This window comes from Pan troglodytes, chromosome 3 (assembly GCF_028858775.2).
Source record: "Pan troglodytes isolate AG18354 chromosome 3, NHGRI_mPanTro3-v2.0_pri, whole genome shotgun sequence".
Lineage (NCBI taxonomy): Eukaryota > Metazoa > Chordata > Mammalia > Primates > Hominidae > Pan > Pan troglodytes.
The window spans coordinates 86,348,814-86,371,769 of record NC_072401.2 but is presented as its reverse complement, the minus strand read 5'-3'; the positions used below and the strand labels follow the sequence as shown (position 1 = coordinate 86,371,769).

General features: G+C 36.2%; 1 long non-coding RNA gene across 1 annotated transcript in view; it reads left to right on the top strand.

The window, feature by feature from the left end:
- The first annotated feature begins 829 nt into the window (after positions 1-829).
- Positions 830-22,956, top strand: part of LOC134809829 (uncharacterized) — a 110,672-nt gene continuing 88,545 nt past the window's right edge. The window contains exons 1-2 of the long non-coding RNA XR_010156387.1: positions 830-963; positions 22,074-22,189. This is a non-coding gene — a long non-coding RNA (uncharacterized LOC134809829). The remainder of the gene's footprint in view (positions 964-22,073; positions 22,190-22,956) is intronic.

The following is a 22,956-nucleotide window of genomic DNA, read 5'->3' as shown; positions in this document are numbered from 1 at the left end:
AGGACACTTTGTGTTGAAGCTCCAAATGATACTGTCTTTTACCAGAAAGGCTTGGTCTTCTTATATTAGAGAGACAGGGCAAGAGCTGATTACCTCAATCTAGGTAGTGACTTGGTTGAGTCAGGGTTGAATTGCAGGTTTGTTGAGACTGTATATATCTTTGACTTTTCTTTCTTCTGATATGTCCTATCTAAGTTTTTACTGAGAGCCTGGTGAGTCACTATCTCTGCATTACTGAAAAATAGTAAGTGCACTATCGGGAAATCCTAATTACATGTTTAGAGCTCGTGACATTTCCAAATTATTACAATAGCCCTGTATGACTGTCAAAATCTTTTCAAGTTTCTCTCTCTCCCAGCAGAGTACCTCTGTGTGAGCCAAGCCATTCTCGGCTTTCACGTAAAATTGACAAATGTCACCACAGAATAGGGTTGCTTGTAATGTATCTAGCAACCCTATCACAGAAGAAAATGTCCAGTAACAGATTGCTCTCTCAGAGAGGCTCTTCCCTTTATGACCTGACATTTTAATCCATTGTTCATCTTTTCTTCCATAATTCTATAATGATTTAGCATATATGTATATGTGTGTGCATATATATGTGTGTGTGTATATGTGTGTATATATATATATAGAGAGAGATCATATACATATGATATGGTTTGGCTCTGTGTCCCCACCCAAGTCTCACATTGAATTATAATCCCTAGTTTTGGGGGAATGGCCTGGTGGGAGGTGATTGAATCATGAGGGTGGTTTGTAATGATTTAGCACCATCCCCCTAGTCCTGCCTCATGATAGAGTTATTTGATCTGGTTGTTTGAAACTGTGTAGCACTTCCTCCTTCACTGTCTCTCTTCTGCCAGCCATGTGAAGATTTTCCTGCTTCCTCATTGCCTTCTGCCATGATTGTAAGTTCCCCGAGGCCTCCTCAGCCATGCTTCCCAAACAGCCTGTGGAACGGTGAGTCAATTAAACCTTTTTTCTTCATCAATTACCCAGTCTCGGGTAGTTCCTTACAGCAGTGTGAGAACGGAATAATACTGTGTATACATAATATATTTAGTAGTTGCAGTGGGAGCATTGTCTGGCATGAAACCTACTGTTAATATTATGTTACTACTATATTATTTCACAGTTGGAACTAGAAGTCTCTACAGTTCATCATTTGAGAAAAGAAAGGGGCTATGCTTCTTATAATTCTATAAAAGGTTTTCTTGGTTTTCCCATATGTATAATGTAATGGGTAGGGTTACTGTGCATGTGTGCTTGTGCTAGTATTGTACATGTATGTGCAGTTTTTTCCCCACTCTTTCTTACTTTGGAGAACAAAATCTTAAATTTCTTTGCTGATTTTTTTTTAGTTCTTATCAATAATTATAAAGCCTGGCACTCTGTAAAGCTCTTCTTTAGCCCTGTAGAAGTTCCCTTTGTAAGTCTTGTACATCATAAGCAGCATATGGCTGTGTCACGTGAGATTGATGTGCTCTGCTCCTTATTACAGTACAAATGACAGTAAGTGTAAAATTATGGTGCTTGGTTTTAATGAGAACAACCTGCCTGGATATATGGCAAATACTGAACAGCTTTTCCAGTGTAAGGATCCTGTAAACTATGCAGCATCAATATCACAAAACACATACTTTATTACTATTATCTCTGCATATGCTTTTAGGACACACTTTATTCAATGGTCTTCTTACTAGATATATTCTTGGAAACTAAAGTTGCTTGCTAAAGGTCAATTAATGAACCAGGCCTTGGAAATCAGTGGCATAACTTTCAACAATTTCCAGCAGTTATGCTAATTGAAATCTCTCGAGGCTTTCGGTTTGACAATGGAGGTTAAGCAGCTCTGTTTAATTACAGAAGCCAGACGCACATAAATTCAAATGAACCACTAAGGCCACACCTTAAGAAGAGAGTATTGCTCATTAATTACACACAATGAAACACATGTTGTTTCAATTTTTAAGATGTTCAATTGCATTTCTTCTTTTGAGAGAATCACAGAATCAAAGAACAGGAACAAATATCAGGGATTCCCCAGGTAGAATTCTGTTTACTAGCAGCAACCTACTTGTTCTGCCACTGCAAGCCCAGTGAGATCTTTACTGGTTGTGTCCCCTTTTTTCATTCCTTCCTTCACACCTTCCTCTACCAACATTTATCACCTTCTACTGTACCCCATATCAATAAATCCTGGCCTCTCCCCTTTTGTTTCCTTCCACCATGTTCTGTGGGAACTCATATTTAACATTAGCACACTTCTCCTTTTTCCTGGGATACTCCCTCTACCTCTTGATGTTCACTGAACCCCAGGACCCCATTTCTCTTGCTATGCTTTAGAATGCTTTAGAACTTGGGCTTTTCTTTTTATTTACATTAATACTAGACTTCTCAAGGCCTTGACATTTGGTATTCCCTCTACTGAGGACTCCTTTCTATATGCTAAGATCCAGGAAGACAGGGATCATCTACCTTTGAGGGGCGGACACCTCAGATAGATATTTGCCACAGTGCTGAGGATATTGTGCACAGTAGCCTCGCTTATTTGTTGAATTAACTAGTGAGTGAGTGAGTGAATGAATACATTAATTAAAAGTGTATTCTATATTTACTGTTCATATTTTCTCCCCTTCTTTCAATATGCAAACATTACATAGTTTGCCTTTCTTTTCCATAGGAATGGAGTTTTCAAAAACTTGAAAATGACTTTGAGACCATCAAATTTCTAAATACAGGAGTCACTTTTCATAACTCATCCTGATAATTTTTCAGCCTTTTTTGTCACCTTCTTCTTTTCTAATCATTATATTCTTCAAAGGAAAAAAAAATGCTTCCATTAATTCTTGTCTTTTATTTTGTTGGAATAAAGTGATTCCTAAAATTCTTATGACCACATTTTATGCTTTGCTTTGGTGACTTAGCATTATGTTAGCTTGTGTTAATTATAGTTACATATATATTCTTATTTCCCATGTTATATTATAGATTCCATGTGGTTAAAAACTGCTAATATTTATAGAACAGTAGCAGGCATTATTCTGAGTACTATATACATAATAACATAGTCCTTATACCTCTATAAATTAGGTATATTATCATCATTGTTTCCATTTTACAAAGGAGGAAACTGAGACCAAGAAAAATAAGTGCCTAAGGTCATTCAGTTAGTAAATGGCAGAGCCAGGACCCCAGCACAAAGTCTGAATTAAAGCTTTATGTGCTATCCTCTACCAGATGTTAGCCTTTCACAGCATGACCTGCATTTTATGTCTCTTTGTATCCTCAGTATCTAGCTTGGCACATGAGATATAATGGGTACTTAATAAAATTTTGGAGGGGAATTAGACTGTATTATTTATATAGATCCCTTATTTTACCTCTTTGGAAACTGAGGATCACTTAGGCATACTCAGGCAGAATCAGGACTAAAACCAAATCGCTATACTTCTTCGAAGTTCTTTTCACTGCCTTTAGAGCATTGTAGAAACACAGGATATTAATTTCATAATCAATAACCTTCACTTGATGTGAACCTACTAACAAATCCTTAATATGTTATAATTCAACAAGGATATTTTTACAATTTTAATTCTGCTTACATGTGTCTCTGGTTAAATCGGGAGTTGAGGTTTGATTTCTGGTGGAAGTGCCTGGTCACAAATTAGCTGAATGACCTTGAACAAGTCTCCTTACCTTTCTGAATCTAATATGTTATGTGTGTGAATTGGCTTAAAATCTCTAAATTTCTTCCAACTGAAACCCTTGTGTTTTTTTTCAATTTTGTATTTTTAGTAAGCTAATATGGATTTCTTAATTGAATTATTCATTTAACAAACATTTATCGAATGCCTACTGTGTGCAGGAGATTTTAGACCACTTCCAAAGTTAGGAAGACAGAGGGGAAAATGAACATATTTATTTCATTAGCAGGCTGCATGCATTTCTCAGAATATCTCCTGATATTCGTTTGAAGAAAATAGAGCCCAATTTGTTGCACCCCTCTGAGATATCTGTGATTCCAGATTCTCCCTGGACTTTAGATATTTATTATATCTAATATATCCCTGGACTTCAATTATTTTTCCAAATAGATTCATCCCTTTGTATAATGCAACTCATTTTCTATGATAAGAATTATTTTGTTAAATGTTATGCATACAATTGTCTTAATAGTTTATTTATCCCGTGGTGTCATGCAGCTGTGTACTTAAAAATAAGCTGTAGGTGTTGCAGGAAGAAGCCCAGTTGTAAGGAATGGGTTTGAAGTGTGTTTCTGCAGAGTTCCAGGTTCCAGACTGCATCTGCAATGTAAGGCTTCTTTAGTAATTTCCATTAGAGAGATGGCTCTTTTATCTGCCCAGTTTTTGTAGATGTGGGTAATATTGGTTGACTCGTGTCATGTTTCAGAGCAACAACTTTGCCTGCTCTTTAAATTCTCTGACCTCAGTTACGCATGTATCATTCTTAATTTAGGCATTAATATTGTTCTTAGAAATAGAGCAGGAATTTATATCCCAGCCTGACCAACTTCAATCCATTAAGCCTTTATTCTAAATGTCCATATTCCATTTTAACCCTTAATTCTTCCAATATAAATCTTGTTTTCAATCATTAGCTAAAGTCTCTATTGAAGTCAGCTTTATGAACCTACACTCCACTTATTAAGATATAATTTTATATATGAAATATAAACTTTTAAAAAATATTAAAGTATTTATAATAAAATCAATGTTATTTTATTCCAAGTTTTAGCTTGAATGTTTAAGTACTTGTATATAGAAAATGGTTCAATTTCTCAAAATGGTTTTGGAAGTAATTTTCCCACGGGCATACTTTTTTTGGTATTCATTTTCTGTTTCAGCATAGAAAGATAAAATGTTCTCATTTATGCACAGATAATTACAATATTCATATAACCTTTTAGAAGTCTTTATTATTATTTTCTTGTCCTTCAAAGTTTCTGTATTTACTGAATTTTATATCAGCCTAAGCATAGGGAATTCTTCCAGCTTGCACTTAAACTAATTTTTGAAAGAAAGCCGCATAATTTATACCTTATATTGCATAGTATTTATAAAACTACATTTATTAAAGCTTTGCAGACAAATGTGTTTAGTGCTTGCTGGCATTTTTTTCATGGTTTGGATTGATTATTCAGCTCTGATTTATGGTAGCTTTTCCTCTTCACATTCTGTGGATGCTTCTCTACCAGTAACAAGGAAAATTGTGTAACTACAATATTTACTGTGAAAATATGATTTCTCAGCCTTTCTTTTATATAACAGATTTAAGGGTTTCTTATTTTCTTTTAAATATTATCTATTATAATAATTTGTAGCTTCTTATGTATGTACTTTCTGTGTTCTACCAATAAATATGTAAACAGAACATTTTTTTCTCATTACCTGATTCAGGATGTTCAAAGGAAAACAGTACAGGACAGTGCTTGGATTTGGGCTATGGAGACAAAATACCTGGGTTCAAATCCTACTTCTACGATTTCCAAACTCTGGTCTTGGGACATGTTAATTAACATCTCTAAGCCTCAATTTTATCATTTGTAAAATGGTATTAATACACCTAAGAGTTAACTTCGATTGATCACTTAGCATATGTGCAGAGTTGTTTTAAAAGCTTTTTATTAATTAACACATTGACTCCTCACAACAACCTTATGAGTGTGTTCAATTATTACATCTATTTTACAGAAGCAAATTAAAGCACAGAGAGGTTAAGTAGCTTGCTCAAGGTCTCATAAGGCTGTTGAGAGGATTAAAACCTTATAGAGTAACTCACAGTGATCAACAAACAGAAAACACTGAAGAAAAGCATTTTCTCAAAAAGTCAAGAAGATCCCTTGACCACATTTTCTTGTATTTTCAATAATAGATGAAAGAAGTACAGGTTGTTCTCTTCTCTCGAGATAATTACTTCATTGTTTGGGTTAAAAGTTCTGGAAATTTGACAGGGACTAGTTGGGCTCATTTTATAGACGAATAAGAGATCTTGCCAGGTTAAATGACTTGGCAAAGCCTTCAGAGAAAAAAAGTGTCAGTTCAAAGACTTACATCCACATTTTCTATCTTAACTATGGGCCTATTTTCTGTATTGCTCCTCACATGGCTATCAGCTTGTTGTTGGCAATTTATTTTTTAGTTGGAAAGCTCAAAGGTCAAGGAGGTGTGGCTTGTTTTGTCTATTTCCCACAAAATAGTGAAGACAAACTTCCCTCATGTCAAAGTTACAACTTTTGGCAAGACAAAAAAAAGTGATTTATGTTTTTATATTGTCCCCTGTAACCACATTTTATATTTGGTTAAAATAATGCAAAATAGTTTCTTTAGTTGCCTTTCTCTATTAGGAGGTATGAAAGGTCTATTTTATTAATTTTTCAAATTGTCTAATCAAATTATACAAATTAACCTTTTTATTGTGTAACTGCTGCAGGAAATTTAACTACTAGATAATAACTCTCAAACAAAATGTTAGACAAATTAGCTAACAATGATCACATCCAGGATAGGCAAATTTTTCCAAGGGTAAGAAAAAATTCAAGGATCCGTTTTTTTATTTGTTGTCATTTGCTTTATGGTTGAAGTGAAGACAATAGTTGTACTTTAAAACTCAAAACAAAACATAACTCAGAAATGTAGATGTCCTAGGAGTATTCCTATTTACCCAAGTCCAAAGTTGTTACTCAAACTTTAAATATTACAAAGTATCCCTGGAATGTTGAATGTCATGATTAACAGGACAACTGGTAATTATGTGTGGCATGTATACCCAAGAGTTACCTGAATCTCCAAACAAGCCACACCTTTACCCATCGAGTTGGTGAATTTATTTTAACCTTTCACATAAAACCACATTTACATTGAATTGGAACTTTTTCTTTTGTGTTCATTTCTATTCTCTGCTTGAGAGTAATCTTCCCCTTTTCTGTTACTTTCTCAGTATGCCAAGATGTAGATACTTATAGTCTCAATGAGATTGTCATGGATACTATAAGGGATGGAGATACTAGGTGAGATTAAAGTAATTCAACCAAATTGGATCCTTTTCTATTCTACGACAAAATATCAAACCAAATTTCTTGGACTTTGAGGATTTTTATAATGTTTTTCTTTAACTCTTTTGCTTGACATTTAGCATTTTTATCCAATATGAAAATATTCATTTATATTTTTCTGAATATTATAATTGAACATATATTTATCAAACATGTGGGCAAAATGACATACTCTTAGGTGAACTATTCGGGCTCTGAAGCCAAACTATCTGTGTTTGCATGTCAGCTTTGTGACTTACTGTTACCGGTGCAAGAGATCAGAGTTACCCTCAGTTACTGGCAGCATATGTATGCTGGTCTGTAGCCCTTGCCTTCTCAGAAGAAAGAATTCTACTGAGGGGCATAAAGCAGAAAAAGAGACCAAGGCAAGTTTCAGAGCGGGAGTGGAAGTTTATTTAATAAGACTTTAGAACAAGAAAGAAAGGAAAGTTTACTTGGAAGAGATCCAAGAGGGCGCCTGAAGGTCAAAGAGAGCATTTAACCTTGATCCTAAGGCTTTACAGGCTCACCGCTTTTCCATGGTTCTTCCCTTAGGGTGGGCTTCCCACATGTGCAGTGCCCTCCTTATCCTTGGGAACTGAGCATGTGCAGTGTGTTTAGGAAGTTGTATGCGTGCCCATCTGAAGCTTTCTTCTTCTTTCAGTGGAGTACACCCAGAAGGTCATACTTTGCCATTTAGTCTCTTAGTGCACATGCCCAGGAAGTTTTTTTTCTCCCTGGCATCTGCATTCAATTAACATTTTAATGTTAATAGCTGTGAATTATCAGGAAATGGCCTCTCCTGGTGCCCTGGGTGGGTTGCCAAATATCATTTTAGAGAGGCAGTGTGATAACTGTCAGAGCATCACCTGATATTCCTAGTGGGTGAGGGGAGAGCCCTTTCCTGCCACACTCATGCTGGCCTAACTACTGTAACATTACCACATCGCACTGGACAAATTACTTGCCTTTTCTGTGCCACAGTTCCTTCCTCTGCAAAAGAGCTTGAGAGGATGGATACCCCATTTTCCATGAGGTAATTAGTATGCATTGCATGCCTATATCAAAACATCTCATGTATTCCATAAATATATACACCTAATATGTACCCACAAAAATAAAAAAATAAAAAAATTGTAAAAAACAAAACAAAAAAGGAGAGTGGATTATATCACATGCTGCAAAAAGTCATGAAGATTAGATGAGTCAATATGTGTAAAGTGCTTAGTGTAGTACCTGGCATAAAACAAGGGAAGGTTTTTTTTTTTTTATTAGTATTGCTTTCATTGGCATAAATGACCACTGAGGTTGAAATATTTTTTCCTAACCATTTTTATTTCTTCTATGAATTTTGCTTATATACCATTTTTATTGGCGTGTTTATTTTTCTCATTGATTCTTCAAAGCTACGTATATATGTGTGTGATTTATTGAATGCCATAAATGTGACAAGTGTTCAAAAGAACTACAGTCAGGGAGGAGCCAAGATGGCCGAATAGGAACAGCTCCAGTCTACAGCTCCCAGCATGAGCGGTGCAGAAGACGGGTGATTTCTGCATTTCCATCTGAGGTACCAGGTTCATCTCACTGGGGAGTGCCAGACAGTGGGCGCAGGACAGTGCAGTGCACCATATGCGAGCTGAAGCAGGGCAAGGTATTGCCTCACTTGGGAAGCACAAGGGGTCAGGGAGATCCCTTTCCTAGTCAAAGAAAGGGGTGACAGACGGCACCTGGAAAATCGGGTCACTCCCACTCTAATACTGCGCTTTTCCAACTGGCTTAAAAAACGGCACACCAGGAGATTATATCCTGCACATGACTTGGAGGGTCCTACGCCCACCGAGTCTCACTCATTGCTAACACAGCAGTCCATGATCAAACTGCAAGGCGGCAGCGAGGCTGGGGGAGGGGCGCCTGCCATTGCCCAGGCTTGCTTAGGTAAACGAAGCAGCCCGGAAGCTTGAACTGGGTGGAGCCCACCACAGCTCAGGGAGGCCTGCCTGCCTCTGTAGGCTCCACCTCTGGGGGCAGGGCACAGAAAACAAAAAGACAGCAGTAACCTCTGCAGACTTAAATGTCCCTCTCTGACAGCTTTGAAGAGAGTAGTGGTTCTCCCAGCATGAGGCTTGAGATCTGAGAATGGGCAGACTGCCTCCTCAAGTGGGTCCCTGACCCCCAAGTAGCCTAACTGGGAGGCACCCCCCAGTAGGGGGCGGACTGACACCTCACACGGCCAGGTACTCCTCTGAGACAAAACTTCCAGAGGAACGATCAGGCAGCAGCATCTGTGGTTCATCAATATCCACTATTCTGCAGCCACTGCTGCTGATACCCAGGAAAACAGGGTGTGGAGTGGACCTCTAGCAAACTCCAACAGACGTGCAGCTGAGGGTCCTGTCTGTTAGAAGGAAAACTAACAAACAGAAAGGACATCCACACCAAAAACCCATCTGTACATCAACATCATCAAAGATCAAAGGTAGATAAAACCACATAGATGGGAAAAAAACAGCAGAAAAACTGGAAACTCTAAAGATCAGAGTGCCTCTCCTCCTCCAAAGGAACCCAGCTCCTCACCAGCAATGGAACAAAGCTGGACGGGGCATGACTTTGACGAGTTGAGAGAAGGCTTCAGACAATCAAACTACTCCGAGCTACAGGAGGAAATTCGAACCAATGGCAAAGAACTTAAAAGCTTTGAAAAAAATTAGATGAATGGATAACTAGAATAATTAATGCAGAGAAGTCCTTAGAGGACATGATAGAGCTGAAAACCAATGCGTGAGAGCTACGTGACGAATGCAGAAGCCTCAGTAGCCGATGCGATCAACTGGAAGAAAGGGTATCAGTGATGGAAGATGAAATGATGAAATGAAACGAGAAGAGAAGTGTAAAGAAAAAACAATAAAAAGAAATGAACAAAGCCTCCAAGAAATATGGGACTATGTGAAAAGACCAAATCTACATCTGATTGGTGTACCTGAAAGTGACGGGGAGAATGGAACCAAGTTGGAAAACACTCTTCAGGATATTATCCAGGAGAACGTCCCCAATCTAGCAAGGCAGGCCAACATTCACATTCAGGAAATACAGAGAATGCCACAAAGATACTTCTCGAGAAGAGCAACTCCAAGACACATAATTGTCAGATTCACCAAAGTTGAAATGAAGGAAAAAATGTTAAGGGCAGCCAGAGAGAAAGGTCGGGTTACCCACAAAGGCAAGCCCATCAGACTAACAGCTGATCTCTCTGCAGAAACTCTACGAGCCAGAATAGAGTGGGGACCAATATTCAACATTCTTAAAGAAAAGCATTTTCAACCCAGAATCTCATTTCCAGCCAAACTAAGCTTCATAAGTGAAGGGGAAATAAAATACTTTACAGACAAGCAAATGCTGAGAGATTTTGTCACCACCAGGCCTGCCCTAAAAGAGCTCCTGAAGGAAGCACTAAACATGGAAAGGAACAACCAGTACCAGCCACTGCAAAAACATGCCAAATTGTAAAGACCATCAAGGCTAGGAAGAAATTGCATCAACTAAGGAGCAAAATAAGCAGCTAACATCATAATGACAGGATCAAATTCGCACGTAACAATATTAACTTTAAATGTAAATGGACTAAATGCTCCAATTAAAAGACACAGACTGGCAAATTGGATAAACAGTCAAGACCCATCAGTGTGCTGTATTCAGGAAACCCATCTCATGGGCAGAGACACACATAGGCTCAAAATAAAGGGATGGAGGAAGATCTACCAAGCAAATGGAAAACAAAAAAAGGCAGGGGTTGCAATCCTAGTCTCTGATAAAACAGACTTTAAACCAACAAAGATCAAAAGAGACAAAGAAAGCTGTTACATAATGGTAAAGGGATCAATTCAACAAGAAGAGCTAACTATCCTAAATATATATGCACCCCATACAGGAGCACCCAGATTCATAAAGCAAGTCCTTAGTTACCTACAAAGAGACTTAGATTCCCACACAATAATAATGGGAGACTTTAACACCCCACTGTCAATATTAGACAGATCAACAAGAGAGAAAGTTAACAAGGATACCCAGGAATTGAACTCAGCCCTGCACCAAGCGGACCTAATAGACATCTACAGAACTCTCCAACCCAAATCAACAGAATATACATTCTTTTCAGCACCACACAATACCTACTCCTAAACTGACCACATAGTTGGAAGTAAAGCACTCCTCAGCAAATGTAAAAGAACAGAAATTATAACAAACTGTCTCTCAGACCACAGTGCAATCAAACTGGATCTCAGGATTAAGAAACTCACTCAAAACCACTCAACTACATGGAAACTGAACAACCTGATCCTGAATGACTACTGGGTAAATAATGAAATGAAGGCAAAAATAAAGATGTTCTTTGAAACCAATGAGAACAAAGACACAACATACCAGAATCTCCGGGACACATTCAAAGCAGTGTGTAGAGGGAAATTTATAGCACTAAATGCCCACAAGAGAAAGCAGGAAAGATCTAAAATTGACACCCTAACATCACAATTAAAAGAGCTAGAAAAGCAAGAGCAAACACATTCAAAAGCTGGCAGAAGGCAAGAAATAACTAAGATCAGAGCAGAAATGAAGGAAATAGAGACACAAAAAACCCTTCAAAAGATTAGCGAATCCAGGAGCTGGTTTTTTGAAAAGATCAACAAAATTGATAGACTGCTAGCAAGACTAATAAAGAAGAAAAGAGAGAAGAATCAAATAGACTCAATAAAAAATGAGAAAGGGGATATCACCACTGATCCCACAGAAATACAAACTACTATCAGAGAATACTATAAACACCTCTATGCAAATAAACTAGAAAATCTAGAAGAAATGGATAAATTCCTCAACATATACATCCTCCCAAGACTAAACCAGGAAGAAGTTGAATCTCTCAATAGACCAATAACAGGCTCTGAAATTGAGGCAATAATCAATAGCTTACCAACCAAAAAAAGTCCAGGACCAGATGGATTCACAGCCGAATTCTACCAGAGGTACAAAGAGGAGCTGGTACCATTCCTTCTGAAACTATTCCAATCAATAGAAAAAGAGGGAATCCTCCCTAACTCATTTTATGAGGCCAGCATCATCCTGATTCCAAAGGCTGGCAGAGACACAACCAAAAAAGAGAATTTTAGACCAATATCCTTGTTGAACATCGATGCAAAAATCCTCAATAAAATACTGGCAAACCGAATCCAGCAGCACATCAAAAAGCTTATCCACCATGATCAAGTGGGCTTCATCCCTGGGATGCAAGGATGGTTCAACATACGCAAATCAATAAACATAATCCAGCATACAAACAGAACCAAAGACAAAAACCACATGATTATCTCAATAGATGCAGAAAAGGCCTTTGACAAAATTCAACAACGCTTCCTGCTAAAAACTCTCAATGAATTAGGTATTGATGGGACGTATCTCAAAATAATAAGAGCTATCTATGACAAACCCACAGCCAATATCATACTGAATGGGCAAAAACTGGAAGCATTCCCTTTGAAAACTGGCACAAGACAGGGATGCCCTCTCTCACCACTCCTATTCAACATAGTGTTGGAAGTTCTGGCCAGGGCAATCAGGCAAGAGAAGGAAATAAAGGGCATTCAATTAGGAAAAGAGGAAGTCAAATTGTCCCTGTTTGCAGATGACATAATTGTATATCTAGAAAACCCCATTGTCTCAGCCCAAAATCTCCTTAAGCTGATAAGCAACTTCAGCAAAGTCTCAGGATACAAAATCAATGTACAAAAATCACAAGCATTCTTATACACCAACAACAGACAAACAGAGAGCCAAATCATCAGTGAACTCCCATTCACAATTGCTTCAAAGAGAATAAAATACCTAGGAATCCAACTTAAAAGGGATGTGAAGGACCTCTTCAAGGGAACTACAAACCACTTCTCAAGGAAATAAAAGAGGATACAAACAAATGGAAGAACATTCCATGTTCATGGGTAGGAAGAATCAATATCATGAAAATGGCCATACTGCCCAAGGTAATTTATAGATTCAATGCCATCCCCATCAAGCTACCAATGACTTTCTTCACAGAATTGGAAAAAACTAATTTAAAGTCCATATAGAACCAAAAAAGAGCCTGCATCTCCAAGTCAATCATAAACCAAAAGAACAAAGCTGGAGGCATCACGCTACCCGATTTCAAAGTATACTACAAGGCTACAGTAACCAAAACAGCATGGTACTGGTACCAAAACAGAGATATAGACCAATGGAACAGAACAGAGCTCTCAGAAATAATGTCGCGTATCTGCAACTATCTGATCTTTGACAAACCTGACAAAAACAAGCAATGGGGAAAGGATTCCCTATGTAATAAATGGTGCTGGGAAAACTGGCTAGCCATATGTAGAAAGCGGAAACTGGATCCCTTCCTTACACCTTATACAAAAATTAATTCAAGATGGATTTAAGACTTAAATGTTAGACCTAAAACCATGAAAACCCTAGAACAAAACCTAGGCAATACCATTCAGGACATAGGCATGGGCAAGGACTTCATGTCTAAAACACCAAAAGCAATGGCAACAAAAGCCAAAATTGACAAATGGGATCTAATTAAACTAAAGAGCTTCTGCACAGCAAAAGAAACTACCATCAGAGTGAACAGGCAACCTACAGAATGGGAGAAAATTTTTGCAACCTACTCATCTGACAAAGGGCTAATATCCAGAATCTACAATGAACTCAAACAAATTTACAAGAAAAAACCAAACAACCCCATCAAAAAGTGGGCAAAGGATATGAACAGACACTTCTTAAAAGAAGACATTTATGCAGCTAAAGAACCCATGAAAAAATGCTCATCATCACTGGCCATCGGAGAAATGCAAATCAAAACCACAGTGAGATACCATCTCACACCAGTTAGAATGGCGATCATTAAAAATTCAGGAAACAACAGGTGCTGGAGAGGATGTGGAGAAATAGGAACACTTTTACATTGTTGGTGGGACTGTAAATTAGTTCAACCACTGTGGAAGTCAGTGTGGCGATTCCTCAGGGATCTAGAACTAGAAGTACCATTTGACCCAGCCATCCCATTACTGGGTATATACCCAAAAGATTATAAATCATGTTGCTATAAAGACACACGCACACGTATGTTTATAGCGGCACTATTCACAATAGCAAAGACTTGGAACCAACCTAAATGTCCAACAGCGATAGACTGGGTTAAGAAAATGTGGCACGTATACACCATGGAATACTATGTAGACCTAAAAAATGATGAGTTCATGTCCTTTGTAGGGACATGGATGAAACTGGAAACCATCATTCTCAGCAAACTATCGCAAGGACAAAAAACCAAACACCGAATGTTCTCACTCATAGGTGGGAATTGAACAATGAGAACACATGGACACAGGAAGGAGAACATCACACACCAGGGACTGTTGTGGGGTGGGGGGAGTGGGGAGGGATAGCATTAGGAGATATACCTAATTCTAAATGACGAGTTAATGGGTGCAGCATACCAGCATGGCACATGTATACATATGTAACAAACATGCATGTCATGCACATGTACCCTAAAACTTAAAGTATAATAATAATAAAATTAAAAAAAAAAAGAACTACAGTCAAGAAGTATTGACCAAGCATGTGCAGTGTCTGAGACACCGTGCAAGGTGCTGTGTAGAATAGAAAAATGAATGAATGAATGGATGGAATGCTCCCTTTCCTTTGTGGCTTTTAACATAGTAAAAGAAAAAGGATATATAATTACTCTGTGCAACATGCCATAATAGAGTTTTTTCTATTTATGCTTTTGGTATATTGATAAGGGAGAGACTGATTCAGATTGGAACCATCCCAAAGGCTTTTTTGGAAGGGTGTCACTTAAGATTGGATTGAATAATGGGCACAGTTTTGAGAACAGAGATGGGGTAGACCCAGGCATTCTAGTGGGATAGAATAACAGGAAGAAACACAGAGAGGAAATACAATACTCATTTAAAGATTTATTTTTTGAATCTTTTATCTGTTTGTGACACTGCTTTTCTACAAGGCAAAGTAAAAACATCACAGTCACTGCCCTTTTAGAGCTTTGAATTATGAGAAAAAACATGAATTGTATGTGACATAAGACTAATTTAGGAATTTAAGGTAGTGGTGTAAAGGATCCATTGAATGCTGTAATTTATATATAAAGGCTAAACTAAATATACAGGATTGTCAAAAAAATACAGTAATGACAACTTCTGTCAGTATTGAATGGAAAATGTAGATTGTGGCAATTCCAAGACATTAAAATTCTTGAGGTGTCACAAATGAGATTGTGCTGCAAATTAACAAGGGCGGATTTGGAAGAAACCAATCTGTGATCCTTGATACATTTGAATAAACAGTTTTTTAGCCTGTGCACTACTGACATTTTGGATCAGATAAATCTTTGTGTTGAGGCCTGCCTTGTGCATTCCAGGAAGTTTTGCAGTATCCCTGACCTCCACATTCATTAGATGCTAGTAGCACCCCCATCCCCTAGGGATGAATACAAATATCTTTAGACATTGTGAAATGTCCCGTGGGGGACAAAATTGCCCCAGGTTGAGAACCACTGGAACAAACTATATAATTATTTCTTTATATATGTTTTTACTGTTTAATCATATTTTGGGGAAATATGTTATGTTTTTTAAAAAATTATAACATCAATGCCTAACATTTATTGAACATTAACATTTTTATGTTAAATAAAATATAAAATAAAAATAAAAAATTAAATAAAATTAAAATTAAAAATTTTTTATAAAAAATATATTTTTTTATGAAACATGTTTCATATGAAGTATGTTCCAAATGGGAAAACTCACCAAACAGAACTCATTTTCTGAATTCACCAACATGGCTAGCAGATCCCTTGTTTATCTATAGCAGCTTAATACTTCTGCTGTGAAATCATCAAGTAGGTTACTTTAACTTGAGACACAGAATTATCTTAACACAGACCTTATATTTTGAAATAATTTATACATTTTATAAAAGTTGTGAAAATTGTATAAAGTATTTGGTATGCATTCACACAAACTTTCCAAATGCTAACATTTTACTGTTTTTTTCTAAACATTTAAAAATTTATTTTTAATTTTTGTGCATTCATAGTAGGTATATATATTTATGGGATGCATGAGATATTTTGATACAGGCATGCAATGTGTAATAAAAACATCAGGGTAAATGAGGTATCCATCCCCTCAAGTGTCTATCCTTTGTGTTGCAAACAATCCAATTATAATCTTTTAGTTATTTAAAAATGTACCATTGAATTATTATTGACTATAGTCACTCTGTTGTGCTATCAAATAGTAGTTCTTACTCATTCTTTCTAACTATTTTTTGTACCCGTTAACTATCTCCACTTTCCCCTACTACCCTGCAACTCTTCCCAGCCTCTGGTAACCATTACTCTCTATGTCCATGAGTTCAAATGTTTTTATTTATAGTTTCCACAAATAAGTGCGAACATGCGAAGTTCATCTTTCTGTGCCTGGCTTATTTCACTTAACATATGATCTCCAGTTTCATCCATGTTGTTGCAAATGACTTGCTGTCATTCCTTTTTATGGCTGAATAGTACTGCATTGTGTCTAAATATCACATTTTCTCTGTCCATTCACCTGTTTTTGAGCTCTTAGGTTGCTTACAAATCTTAGCTATTGTGAATAGTGCTGCAATAAGCACAAGAGTGCAGATATCTCTTTGATACACAGATTTTCTTTGTTTTGGGTATATACCTAGCAGCAAGATGGCTGGATCATATGGAAGCTCTATTTTTTGTTTTTTGAATAGCCTCTAAACTGTTTTCCACAAAGGTTGGTACTAATTTATGTTCCCACCAACAGTGTACAAGGGTTTCATTTTCTCCATATCCTTGCCAGCATTAGTTATTTGCCTGTCTTTTGAATAAAAGCCATTTTAACTAGAATGAGATACATCTCATTGTAGTTTTGGTTTACATTTCTCTGACAATCAGTGATGTTGAGCACCTCTTCATAAATTTGTTTACCATTGGTATGTCGTCTTTTGAGAAAGGTCTATTCAAATATTTTACCCATTTTATAATGGAATTATTGGCTTTTTTCCTACAGAGTTGTTTGAGCTCCTTATATATTCTGGTTTTAATCTTTTGTCAGAAGGATAGTTTGCAAATATTTTCTCCCATAAATTGCTTCACTTTGTTGATTGTTTCCTTTGCTGTTCAGAATCTATTTGGCTTGATGTGACTTTATTTGCCTATTTTTTGCTTTAATTGCCTGTGCTTGTAGGGTATTACTCAAGAAATCTTTGCCCAGCCCAATAACCTGTAGAGTTTCCCCAATGTTTTCTTTTATTAGTTTCATAGTTTGTTGTCTTAGGTTTAAGTCTTTAATTCATTTTATTTATGTATATGGCAAGAGATAGGGTCTAGTTTCATTCTTCTGCCTATGGATATCCAATTTTCCCAGCACCATTTATTGAAGAGACTGTCTTTTCCCTTGTATCTTCTTCGCACCTTTGCAGAAAATGAGTTCACTGTACATGTGTGGGTTTATTTTTGGGATCTCTATTCGGTTCCATTGATCTATGTTTCTGTTTTTAGGCCAGAACCATGCTGTTTTGGTTACTATATCTTTGCAGTGTAATTTGAAGTCAGGCAATGTAATTTCTCCAGTTTTGTTCTTTTTGCTCAGGATAGCTGTGGCTAATCTGGGTCTTTTGTGGTTCTGTATGAATTTTAAAATTGTTTTTTATTTCTGTCAAGCATATCATTGGTATTTTGACAGGGATTGCACTAAATCTGGAGATGACTTTGAGGAGCATGGACATTTTAATAGTATTTATTTTTCCATTCCAATCCATAAACATGAAATGTCTTTTCATTTTTTGTGTCATCTTAATTTCTTTCATCAGTGTTTTATAGTTTTCATTGTAGAGATGTTTCATTTCTTTGGTTGATTCCTAGGTATTTATTTTTATTCGTAGCTATCACAAATGGAATTACTTTCTTGATTTATTTTTTTTTCCAGGTTTTTTGCTGTTGGCATTTAGAAATGTTACTTAGTTTTAAATGTTGAGTTAGTATCCTGCAACTTTACTGCATTTGTTTATCAGTTCTAAGAGTTTTTCTGTGAAGTCTCTAGTTTTTCCAAATATAAGATTATATTATCTGAAAACACAGATAATTTGACTTCTTCCTTTCCAATCTGTATGCCTTTTATTTCTTTCTATTGACTGATTGCTCTAGCTAGGACTTCTAGTACCATGTTGAATAACAGTGGTGAAAATGAGCATCTTTGTCTTGTTCCAGATCTTAGAAGAAAGACTCTCAGTATTTCCCCATTTATGAAACCAGCTGTGAGTTTCTTGCATATGGCTTTTATTATGTTGAGATATGTTCCTTCTATATCCAGTTTTTTGAGGGTGATTGTCATGAGGAATGTTGAATTTTAAATGCCTTTTCAGCATCAGTTGAATGATCATATGGTTTTGTCCTTCATTCTGTAGACATGATGTTTCACATTCATTTGTTTGTGTAGGTTGAACTATCATTGCATCCCTGAAATAAATCCTACTTGGTCGTGATGAATAATCTTTTCAACATGCTGTCAAATTTGGCTTGCTAGTATTTTGTTGAAGATTTTTGTATCAATGTTCATCAGGGACATTTGTCTGTAGCTTTCTTTTCTCTTTGATGTGTTTTTGTCTGGCTTTGCTATAAGGGTAATACTGGCATTGTAGAAGGAGTTTGGAAGTCATCACTTCTCTATTTTTTGGAATAGTTTGAGTAGGATTGGTATTAGTTCTTCTTTAAATGTTCGGTAAAATTTAACAGTGAAGCCAGCATGTCCCAGGATTTTCATTGCTGGGAGACTGTTTATTACAGATTTAATCTTTGTTACTTGTTACTGTTCTTTTCAGTTTTTGAATTTCTTTGTGTTTCAATATGTATAGGTTGTATGTGTCTAGGAATTTATCAGTTTCTTTTATATTTTCCACCTTAAGGCAAATAGTTGCTCAGAGTAGCCACTAATGATCCTTTGAATTACTACTGTATTTTTATTATTTTAGTCTCTGATTTTATTTGTACCTTTTTTCTTTTTTTCTTAATTAGTCTGAATAACAGTTTGTTGATTTTATCTTTCCAAAAAATTGACTTTTTCATGCCATTGATTTTTTACTTCAATTTTATTTATTTCTGCTCTGAGTTTAATTACTTTTCTTCTACTTATTTTGAGTTTGATTGGCTCTTTTGTTTCTAGTTCTTTAAGATGTATCAGTAGGTCAATTATTTGAAGTTTTTCTTCTTTTTTGATGTAGGCATTTATACCTATAAACTTCCCTCTTAATATTGCTTTCACAGTATCCCATAGGTTTTGGTGTGTCGTCTTTCCATTATCATTTGTTTCAAGAAATGTTTCAATTTAAAAAAAAATTTCTTCATTGACTCACTGGTCATTCAGGAGCATACTGTTTAATTTCCAAGTGTTTATATAGTTTCCAAAATTCCTCTTGTTATTGATTTCTTGTTTTATTTCACTGTGGTCACAGAAGGTGCTTGATATTCTTTCTTCTTCTTCTTCTTTTTTTTTTTTTTGAATTTCTAAGACTTGTTTTGTGTCCTAACATATGGTCTGTCCTTGAGAATGATCCATGTGCTGGGAAGAATGTGCATTCTGTGGCCATTGGATGAAATATTCTTTACATATCTATCAGGATCATTTCATCTACAGTGCAGACTAAGTCCAATTTTTTTTGTTGTTGTTGTTAATTTTCTGTCTGGAAGGTCTGTCCAATGCTGAAAGGAGGCACGAAAGTTTCCAGCTATTATTATTGTATTGTCTATCTCTCTTTTTAGCTCTAATAATTTTTGCTTTTTATATCTGGGTGCTCCAGTACTGTGTGTGTATATATATATATATATATATATATATACACACACACACATACATATATACACACATATGTATTTACAATTATTGTATTATCTGGCTGACTTAATCCCTTTATGATTATAAAATGAACTTCTTTGTGTCTCCTTATAGTTTTTGTCTTAAAATCTACTTTGTCTGATATAAGTATGACTATTCTTGCTCTTTTTTGGTTTCCATTGGCATGGAATATATTTTTTCTCATCTCTTTGTTTTGGTTTATGTGAAGTGTTTTGTAGGCAACAAATCAATGGTTTTTTTTTTTTTTTTTTTTACCCAATCAGCCACTCTATTTCTTTTGATTAGACAGTTTAGTACATTTACATTTAATGTTGTTATTGATGAGTAAGAACTTACTGCTGCTATTTTGCTATTTTTTTTTGTAATTTTCTCTTCCTTCTTTCCTTCCTTCCTGTCTTCCTTTAGTGAAGGTGATTTTCTCTTGTGGCATATTTTAATTTCTTTATTTTTTTTTTGTATCTGTTGTGTGTTTTTTATTTGAGATTACCATGAGGCTTACAAATGCCATCTTATAACTCATTATTTTAAACTGATGATAACTTAGCACTGATTGCATAAACATAGAAAAAGAAAACTAAGGCCGGGTGCGGTGGCTCACGCCTGTAATCCTAGCACTTTGGGAGGCCGAGGCGGGTGGATCACAAGGTCAGGAGATCGAGACCATCCTGGCTAACATGGTGAAACCCCGTCTCTACTAAAAACACAAAAAATTAGCCGGGCATGGTGGCGGGCGCCTGTAGTCCCAGCTTCTCGGGAGGCGGAGGCAGGAGAATGGCGTGAACCCGGGAGGCGGAGCTTGCAGTGCGCTGAGATTGCACCACTGCACTCCAGCCTGGGTGACAGAGCAAGACTCTGTCTCAAAAAAAAAAAAAAAAGAAAACTAATAAAAATTATACACGTTAACTTTGTCCACTCCACACACATTTTAACTTCTTGTTATTTCTATTAATATCTTACTGTAATGTTTATGTCTTGAAAAGTTGTTGCAGTTATTATTTTTGATTGGTGCATCTTTTAGTCTTTTTATTTAAGATAAGAGTAGTTTATATACTACAATTACAGTATTATAATATTCTTTGTTTTTCGGTGTGCTTACTATTACCAGTGAGTTTTGTACCATCAGATGATTTCTTCTCACTCATTAACATCTTTTCTTTCATAATGAAGAACTCCCATTACCATTTCTTGTAGGACAGGTCTGATGTTGATGAAATCTCTCAGCTTTTGTTTCTCTGGGAAACTCTTTATTTATCCTTCATGTTTGACGGCTATTTTTGCCACATATACTATGCTAGGCCAAAGGATTTTTTTTCTCCCCTTCAAAACTTTTTAAATATATCATGCCACTCTATTCTGGCCTATGAAGTTGCCACTGAAAAATCTACTGCGTGACGTATTGGAGCACCATTGTATGTTATTGGTTTTTTTTACTGCTCTTAGGATTCTTTCTTTATCCTTGACCTTTGGGAGTTTGATTATTAAATGCCTTGAGGTAGTCTTCTTTTGGTTAAATTTGCTTGGTGTTCTAAGGAATTCAACACCAAACCAATGTACAACTAAATTTGTACAACTAAATTAGTTACAACAGTTACATCTAAATTCTTCAGTGTTGATTTCCTACAATATAGGGCATTCTCTTTCATAACTACAGTGCACTTATCAAACCAGGAAATTAACATTGATTCAGCACTAATATTTAATTTTTTGCCAGTTATGACAATAATATCCCATGTAGTATCATATGCTGAATTTCTTTATTATGTTTCTTTAGTATGTTTTAATATGAAACAGTTCTTTAGTTTTTTTTTTTTTGTCTTTAATAACTGCTATTACATGAATGTGTCTCCCCAAATTCACCTAACTCCTAGTGTGGCTATATTTGGGGACGGAGCCCCTATGGAAGTGACTAAGTTTAAATGGGGTCATAAGAGCAGTGTCTTGGTCTAATAGGATTAAGTCCTTATAAGAAGAGACACCAGAATACCTGCACACTCACTCTCTCTTGTTTTCATTCTCACTCTGAGTGCACACAGAGAAAAGGCCATGTGATGACCTGGTGAGAAGGTGGCAATCTGCAAGCCAAGAAGAGGGCTTTCACCGGAAACAAACCCTTCCAGATCTTAATTGTGGATTTCTAGCCTCCAGAATGGTGAGAAAATAGATTTCCATTGTTTAAGCCACCCAGTCTATGATATTTTGTTATGGCTGCCCAACCAGGCTGACTTATATAATTACCTTGACATTTTAGAAGAATACAGACCAGTTACAGTGCTTACCCCTCATATTTAACACCCATCAAATCTATGTTCAGCCAAGAGGCTACTGCAATTGTACAGGCAATTTGTGCTGGTGAATTGGTCTAAGATTCTGACAATAGCATGGTGAGATGGTTTGTATTCAGGATGTATTTGATATCAAAGCCAATAGTTTTCCTAGTTCATCGGGTATGAGGCTTGAGGGAAAGAGAGGAAACCCAGTTTCAGCAAATATAACAGAGATGATACCTCAAAATGGGTGAAAAATCTATGATAGTTTATACACTTTACCACCAAGAAATTTCTATTTTGAAATAATTTTCAGTCCTTGGGGTATAATATTAATATTTTTTCAGAGATTTTTCTATACAAGTTTATTGAATAAAAATGGTTGCTTGAGCAAATAGTTTCTTTCATAGCAAATCTTCATTTTAGGATAAATGTCAGAAATAATAAAATAAAACCATAGTGTAAATAAGTTAGATGGCCACTTTAAGCAATAACATTTGCAGTCAAAATGTCTGGTTTCTTTGCATTGTTATTAACCTGATTCTGGAAGCACTTCCAAAGGAGAATTTTCAAAAAAGCTTTTTAGCATCATTGGCAAAAATGTGTATATACTAAATATTATTTTTCTTTGAAGGAAACAAGAAAATAATAT